Below are 9,192 nucleotides of genomic sequence, written 5' to 3'. Positions count from 1 at the left end.
AAGGTGGCCTCTAGAAGCTGGGAAAGACAAGGAAACAAATTTTCCTCTAGAGTTTCCAGAAGGAAGGAATCGCTGCTTACACCTTAATTTTAGGACTTCTGACTTCCAGAATTGTAAGATAATAAATTTGCCTTGTTTCAAGCCACTAAATTTGTAGTACTTTGTTGCATTAAAGCTTAGGAACCTTGGGTACTGCAATAGATTAAACATGGCACATCCTTTGCAGTTGCTCCCAGGGAGTGGAGGGAACTGTTTTCCTGGTTCTGGACGCTGACTGGCCACGTGACTTGATTTGACCAATAACACATGCCGGAATTGGCAATGTGTGATTTAGGAGCTTAGGCCTCGGGAGACCTCCTTACAGCTTCTGCTCTCCTGCCCTTAGATGCTGCCACCATGTGGACAAGTCTGGGCTGGATTTCTGTAGTCCCCAGCTAATACCAACTGCCAGACAAGTGCGAGGCCACCCGGCTGAGTTGCCAGCTGACAGCACCCACATGAAAGCTCCATGCAAGGTAGCAGAAGAACCTCTTGGCTGCACCCCGCCCAAATCAACAGCCCCTTGAGAACTGTGAACAAATAAAATGATTACTTTAAACCATTAAGTTTTGCTGTACAGCAATAGATAAATGATATGGGTACTTTTGAAAAATACCAATTATGCCTACTCTCCATTCCACCAGATCTAATGATGAACAGTTTCTTGGTAAGAAGTTCTGCTCATCTTTTTATCGTGTCTGTTGTTTATCAGCTAGGTTTTGAAATCACTAGTGTAGACCTTGGAGACCAAGTCCTATTGGGTCACCTGGCTCTTGGAAGACCACTATACCTGGCAGTGACTCATGCCTATAATCCCAGCGCTTTGGGAGGCCGAGGTGGGCAAATCACCTGAGGTCAGGAGTTGGAGACCAGCCTGGCCAACATGGTGAAATCCTGCCTCTACTAAAAATACAAAAATTAGCCGGGCGTGGTGGCAGGCCCCTGTAATCCCAGGTACTTGGGAGGCTGCGGCTGGAAAATCCCTTGAACCCAGGAGGCAGAGGTTTCAGTGACCAGAGATCGTGCCATTGCATTCCAGCCTGGATGACAAGAATGAAACTCAAAAAAAAAGAAAAAAAGAAAAGAAAAGAAAAAGAAAAAAGAAAATGTACCATATACATTTCGACAGTATTTTTTTAAAGCAGTAAAGCTAAATTTGGGTATGATGAGTGCCCATCATATCGTCCTGTCTCCATTTCTTGTTTCTGTATTCCCACTTGCTAGATTCATTCTCAGGGTTCTTTTGTACAAGCAAGATGGCAACTGCAATTCCAAGTTCAACTCAGTAGAAAAGCTATCTCAGTCTCACTGTAATTCACTAGCTTTGACTGGGTCTCAATCTCACTGTAATTCACTGGCTTTGACTGGGTCTCAGTCTCACTGTAATTCACTGGCTTTGACTGGGCCCATTCTTAAACCAAATCTGCAGCCAGGAAAATGTAATAATATTCTGGTCAAGCCTGTGCCTCTTGGACCAAGCAGTAGAAACATATTGGACAGAAAGTTAGGAAAACAGTGTGCAACAGCAGTTCCCCCAAAAAAGATAAGTGAATATGGTACAGTGAAAACAACAGATATTCACTACCGCTGGGTGTTGGAAATCAGCTTTATCTGTGTTTTAAATCCTGAAAGTCCACATCAAGGTCACCAGGCTACTGGAAGTCTTTAAAATTCCCAAGTCTCAAAAGCCTGGACACCAGACTTTGAAATGCAACTCACCATGTCCCCCAAGTGATGGAAGACAGGTTTCCCTCTGCCTCAAAAATGGCCCCCAAGCTCTGTAAAACAATTCATGAAGTCCTTCCATGCATGCTAATTAGAGCCCAGCAGCTACAGGCCCTACCGCCATGCCTCTGTGTTCCTAATCCTCAAATTTCATTCACCTGTCTGTACTTTAATAAAAGCTGGATTGAGGATGTTCCAGTCAAACATATTTCCAGGAAGCTAGTCCATTAGGGTAGTTAAAACTCAGTTGGAAATGTAAGAAGATGGAGAATATTGTGTTTATTTAGACTACATTCATGGAGACAACCATATGTGCCTAGAAGAAATGCTTGGTTAAGCGCCTAGTGGAAACAGCTGGGGGATAAGGGTAAGGCTCCCAAGAGACATTCCAAAAAAAAAAAAAAAAAAAAAATCCTGATGATCCCTATACTGCCTCAAAGCAGGGTAAGTCCAGTTGTCTGCAGGATTGGGAAGTCTCAAGCTCTCTGCCCTCTCCTCTGCCCAGCTCAGCCCCTTCTCTAATGATGAGCAAATGTCTGGGTTGGAGGGAAATTCAGGTATTTCCATGGGCATTGATTAGGATGATGTATGCCTGGGTCTGTCTCACTCCTTGATTATTTATTAATAATCTTCATATTCCCCATGCCACAGACACTGTGGCTCTCAGCACGGATGCTGATGTCGGCAGAATTTTAGAAACTATTCTCCAATACACGGATATCTCTGTCTTCATTTGTCCTACTCTCCCAACATTTTGCTTGCTGGTCACCTTGGCTTGAGAAAGTCTTCACTTTTGTTTATTTGCTTGCTTGCTGACTTGCTTGCTATTTAAGAAAAGCCTGCTCTTGTCCTGGAAGCTTGGAAACACACACAGCCTTCCTAGGCTGAGACCCCTGCAGGCACTGCAGAGATCAGGAAATATGTCTCCACTAGCCCCTGGAAACCAGCCTCTTTCCTTCAGGATTCCCAGACCCCCCTTAGCTCTCTCTGTTGTCTGGAGCTCCAGGAGCTGCTCGCTCCCCTGAGGCTCTGACATTTGTTGCTGCTTTTCTTCTTCTTCTTCTTTTTTCATGTGATGGTTTTAATAGTTGATACCAATCCAATTTTTTAAATTATGCTTTAAGGTAAAGGGAGTTGAGAGGATATCTTTCTGTATTCTAGCTCTGGATTGAGACCAGGATTTCCAGAATCCTATAAAACTTGGTGGCCTCCAGGTTCCAGGCTCCTTTTCACCATCTTCAGGATCCTAGTACTGTCACAGGCTCTTGTTAATACCTGGAAAACCCCTAATAAGCTCAGCTGCACCAATGTTTAGAGATCGAAGTTGCTGTTCCTCCCAGGAGCATTCGTAGCTTGCAGGTTTTTAAGTGCCATTAACTCATGCCAGCCTGTGTCTGTAAATGCTCTGTGATCAGAACATTCCATCAGATTGCTGTAGTAGTTTGTTTTCATGCTGATAATAAAGACATATCCAAGACTGAGTAATTTATAAAAGGAAAGAGGTTCAATTGACTCACAGTTTCACATGGCTAGGGAGGCCTCACAGTCATGGTGGAAGGTGGAGGAGCAAGGCATGTCTTACGTGGTGTTAGGCAAGAGAGCGTGTGTAGGGGAACTCCCCTTTATAAAACCATCAGATCTCGTGAGGCTTGTTCACTATCATGAGAACAGCACGGAAAAGACTTGCCCCGGTGATTCAAGTACTTCCCACCAGGTACCTCCCATGACGTGCGGATTATGGGAGCTACAGTTTAAGATGAGATTTGGGTGGGGACACAGCCAGCCATATCAATTGCATTCTCTTTGGCTTGCAATAAGGATGAGAACTCTTTACAGGTATCTTCACAGCCTTTGTTTGCTGTTTTATTATGAAAGATATTACAAAGAATACAGATGAAGAGATGGCTAGGGTGAGGTATCGGGGAAGCAGTGTGCAGAGATTCCATGCCCTCCCTGGGCATGCCACCATCTAGGAATCTCCATGTATTCAGCCATCTGGAAGCTCTGCACCTGCTCTTCTGAGATACAGATAGCACTACCGAACTAAAAAAATCCCAGTTTTCAATGAGGCAGACACCTTTAAAGAACTCTATTTTTATCTGGTGTGTACTTCTTAATGATATTGAACACGAAGTTCAAGAAAGGCTCACTGAAGAGCAGTATGTCCTCATGTCATCTTTCCCCAGAGATGTCATAGCCCCAGGAACTGGAGAGGACTGGAAAGGAAATTTGACCTTTTAAAATCCAACCTCTAAAAGAACAATGAGACTGCAAGACATTGCCTATATTCATACAGTCTTTGATTAAACAAATAGCTAAACCTGGCGCCGTGGCTCACACCTGTAATCCCAGCACTTTGGGAAGCCAAGGTGGGCAGATCATGAGGTAGGAGTTTGAGACCAACATAGTGAAACTTCGTCTCTACTAAAAATACAAAAAACTAGCTGGGCTAATCTAAAAATTAGCTGGTGCCTGTAATCCCTGCTTCTAGAGAGACTGAGCAGGAGAACCGCTTGAACCCGGGGGACAGAGGTTGTGGTGAGCCACGATTGTGCCACTGCACTCCAGCCTGGGCGACAGTGCAAGACTCCATCTCAAAACAATAACAGAAAGCAAAAAGACAAAGAGCTTTACCTGTAGACTACCTGAACTTCATAGGAAATGCCATCAACATTCAAGTGATCCAAAAACCATAGTTTCAGCTTGTTTTCCTCCAGATGTGTGCACCAAAATCAAACCTATTGTATTTAACAAGTGTTTTCTTATAAGCGAGGCACTTTTCTGGTGTACAGAAGGATAAATGTCTTTCATAGGCAAGGCCCTTTGCTAGCTGTGCAGAAGGAACCAGATCCTCATCTGCGCCCCGTGATCTCCACGGAGCTTCCGGCTTTCTCTTGCCTCTTTGTTTTTCACTCACAAAGAATCAGGTTCTCAGCTCACAGTCATTGAATTTGTACCGTTTACAGGAACCTAACAGCTTCCATCCACTTTTTCTAAACAGTCCTCTCATTTTTTGGCTGTACCTGCCTTCCTTGGGCTGGACCTCCCAAGTTCAGCATATCCCCACTGTAAGACTGGGATGTGTGTGGTTGGGTTGCCAGAAAAAAATACAGAATGCCCAGTACATAATGTCAGTATGATCTTTTTCAGATTGGTGTCTTTCACCTAGTATAATAATATACATTTAAGATTCCTCCATGTCTTTATTTATTTATTTGAGACTGAATCTTACTCTATCGCCCAGGCTGGAGTGGAGTGGCGTGATCTTGGCTCACTGCAACCTCCACCTCCCGGGTTCAAGCAATTCTCTGTCTTGTGCCTCAGCCTCCTGAGTAGCTGGGATTACAGGCATGTGCCACCACTCCCAGCTAATTTTTGTATTTTTAGTAGAAACGGGGTTTCACCACGTTGGCCAGGCTGGTCTTGAACTCCTGGCCTCAAGTGATCCTCCACCTTAGCCTCCCAAAGTGCTGGGATTACAGGCGTGAGCCATTGTGCCCAGCCCCTCATGTCTTTTAAAGGCTTGATAGTTCATTTCTTTTTAGTGGTGAATATTCTATCATGTGGATGTACCACAGTTTATCCATTTACCTACCAAAGAACATCTTGTTTGCTTCCATGTCTTGTCAGTTCTGGATAAAGCTACTATAAATGACTATGTGTAGGTTTTTGTGTGGACATACATTTTCAAGTCACTCATATAAACACCAAGGAGAGTGATTGCTGGATTATATGGTAAAAGCATGCTTAGTTTTTGTTTTGTTTTACATTTAGATCTTTAATCTATCTGGAATTTCTTTTTATGAAAATACGAGGTAATTAAACTGTCTCTCCTAAATAGATAGGCATTTGTCCTGACATCGTTTATTGCTTCCATTTTTTCCTAGCGGTTGGAAAGCACCATCCATAGACTAAACCATGCAAGGTAAGTGTGTGAGCCTGGACAAGTTAGTTAACCTCTCTGTACTCCAGGTTCCTCACCTGGTAAAGGGGATAACAGTAACTGCCTGCAGCACTGGTATGAAGCTAACACGAGGCAATGGGCATGGAGACATTTGAAAAAGTAAAAATCACCAGGTATGGTGGCTCACGCCTGTAATCCCAGCACTTTGGGAGGCTGAGGTGGGTGGATCACCTGAGGTCAGGAGTTCGAGACCAGCCTGGCCAACATGGTGAAACCCCGTCTCTACTAAAAATATAAAAATTAGCTGGGCGTGGTGGTGGGCACTTGTAATCCCAGCTACTTGGGAGGCTGAGACTGGAGAATCGCTTGAACCCAGGAGGCGGAGGTTGCAGTGAGCAGAGATTGCACCATAGCACTCCAGCCTGGGTGACAAGAGTGATACTCCATCTCAAAAAAAAAAAAAAAAAAAAAAAAAGAAAGAAAGAAAACAAAAATCCTATATCTCTGAATCTGAATCATCTGTATGTGGGTGAAGATATGACTCTTTCTGAGGCTGTGAACACACCTGTTCATCTGAAAAGCCATCTGGGTCTATCAGAGAATTCTCAAACCATTATTCGCATTTGAAATGTAGATGCCAATGATCCATATTTTCAGGGGATTTGAGTGTGGGCTTCAGCAGAAGGGAAGAGAAGGCTAGTGAAGGAGTAAATAGTAGGTAGCTACAGATGAATGATCAGTTTGGGTATCCCGTGGTCCTATAGACCTCAAGAGGCCATAAATACCACTTGTTAGTCTGTGAGCTCCTTGAGGGCAGAGTGCTTGTTTCTAATTCATCTTAAAAATCACAGAGCCAGCCGGGCGCGGTGGCTCACGCCTGTAATCCCAGCACTTTGGGAGGCCGAGGCAGTTGGATCACGAGGTCAAGAGATCGAGACCATCCTGGTCAACATGGTGAAACCCCGTCTCTACTAAAAATACAAAAAATTAGCTGGGCATGGTGGCGCGTGCCTGTAATCCCAGCTACTCAGGAGGCTGAGGCAGGAGAATTGCCTGAACCCAGGAGGCAGAGGTTGCGGTGAGCCGAGATCGCGCCATTGCACTCCAGCCTGGGTAACAAGAGCAAAACTCCATCTTGGGAAAAAAAAAAAAAAATCACAGAACCTGACTAGAAAGCTTCCAGTATAGTTTCACTGAATTAAACTAAATTTTCTCCATTAGGACTCACTGGGAAGGAAAGAAAAAGGAAGGCTAAGGAAAACGGAGTCTCTCATCTGGCCTACCCTTGCTTCCAAATACTCAGTACTCCTGGAAAGAATCCAATTTACAGCCAGTTGCTGTCAAGTATAATTAGTGAAAATGACCTTTTTTCTCAGTAAATGGCAACTTTCTAGGTATAGTTGCCCTGTGCCTTGCTGCAATTTGGCAGCTCAGACACACCAGTGCGGAAGAGTCTGGGAGCCCTGTGGGGTGGCTCTGGAGCTGCCGATGGAAGGCTCACGAATCAAGGCTTGCTGAACTCAAGGTTCAGTCAGATTTCCCTGCAATAGGGCCAGTCGGCAGGGAGCAGGCAGGTCTGTGATGCAGCCAGAGAAGGTGGGGTTGTGCCCATTGGGAAGGGGGCTCTTGCTCTACCAAGGAGGAGGCTGGATGCCATGGTGCAGAATCCTCTGGGGTCTTGGCTCCTACTTGTCAACCACTAACTAATTTTTAGGTTTACAGTTGGTGTTTTCTTATCCAGGACATCTGATAAACATTACTCTAGCTTAAAGTTTTTAGTATTCCCTGAATAGCTTTCCTCAGTTACCTAAGAAAGAGGCTTCCTCAGCAGCCGTGCTGCAAAAGACCCAAATGTACTGCACATCCCAGGAGTGGCCAAATGGGAGGTCAAGGGGACAAGGGTCTGTCGTAGGCATCGTCCTCCTCTGGGCTCCTCTGACATTGCCTGGGGGCTGGGATTCCTCAGAATAAAGGCCTAGTGGGTCACAAGTTTAGGAGAAGTTGGGGCTGGTTCCTAGGCTACTATAGGTGGTGGGCGAACATTGCAGAAGCCCTAATTTTTGGAAAGCTAGTGTGGAATCCTCTTTTGTGCAACTGTAACTGAATCAATTGGGATTTTTTATTGGTGAACGGGACACTTCGAAGTTTTACTATGCAAAAATTAATTTACTTTTATTATTACTTAAGTTACATCATGTAATTTTAGTATGCAAGATTTAATTTACTAGGAGCCAGGATTCTGAGTGTTTAAATCCTTGCCTCCAGGGAACACAGCTGTCCCTTTGAGGAAAACCTAATTTCTCTTCCCTGCCTGTGTAACTTTGGGGCAAATCTGGGACAATAGTGAATTCTCTATTACTGTCATTACCATCCGTGTAAACTAAATATCAGGGACAAGAAATATCTTACAGAAAAGTCTAGCTGGGGCCTCTAGCTTATAGTACAATGAAAAGATCTTAATTGTAGGCCTTTAAGAAAAACATTTAGGCCAGTTGTGGTGGTTCACTGAAATCCCAGCACTTTGGGAGGCCAAGGAGGGCAGATCTCTTGACCTCAGGAGTTTGAGACCAGCCTGGGCAACAAGGTGATACTAAATATCAGGGACAAGAAATATCTTACAGAAAAGTCTAGCTGGGGCCTCTAGCTTACAGTACAATGAAAAGATCTTAATTGTAGGCCTTTAAGAAAAACATTTAGGCCAGTTGTGGTGGTTCACTGAAATCCCAGCACTTTGGGAGGCCGAGGAGGGCAGATCTCTTGACCTCAGGAGTTTGAGACCAGCCTGGGCAACAAGGTGATACCCCTGTCTCTACAAAATTTACAAAAATTAGCCGGGTGTGGTGGTGGGAGCCTGTAGTCCCAACTACTCGGGAGGCTGAAGTGTATAGATCACTTGAGCCCGGGAGGTGGAGGCTGCATTGAGCTGAGATTGTCCACTGCACTCCAGCCTGGGTGACAGGGCGAGATGCTGTCTCCAAATAAACAAAATAAAAGAAAATAAAGAAAAATATTCAAAAGGCCTGCAAGGTCTTTTTGTTTGTTTGTTTGTTTGATACGGAGTCTCGCTCTTTTGCCCAAGCTGGGGTGCAGTGGTACGATCTCGGCTCACTGCAACCTCCGCCTCCTGGGCTCAAGCCATCCTTCTGCCTCAGCTTCCCCAGGCATGCGCCACCACACACGGCTGAATTTTTCTTTTCTTCTGCTTATTTTTTAAATTTTTTATAGAGATAGGTTTCACCACGTTGCCCAGGCTGGTCTCGAACTTCTGGGCTCAAGCGATCCGCACCCCCTCGGCCTCCCAAAGTTTGGGATAACGGACTTGAGCCACCGCGCCCGACTGAGGGCTTAACTCATGTTTATGAGTTAAATTAATTTTGCAGAATTGAACCAAACCGAATGGAATGGGAGCTTGCAGAGCTTCTACTCAAGGCAATTACTAGGCTGATGGACTGGAAGGAAATAAACCCAATGGCTGTTGGCGTAGCTGAGTCTCCACGGAGGCGCAAACACCAGTAGCTCGCGCA

This window comes from Aotus nancymaae, unplaced genomic scaffold (assembly GCF_030222135.1).
Source record: "Aotus nancymaae isolate 86718 unplaced genomic scaffold, 86718_ANA_hifiasm-v0.15.2.pri h1tg000039l, whole genome shotgun sequence".
In the NCBI taxonomy this organism is placed as follows: Eukaryota; Metazoa; Chordata; class Mammalia; order Primates; family Aotidae; genus Aotus; species Aotus nancymaae.
Note: the sequence above shows the minus strand (reverse complement) of the source record.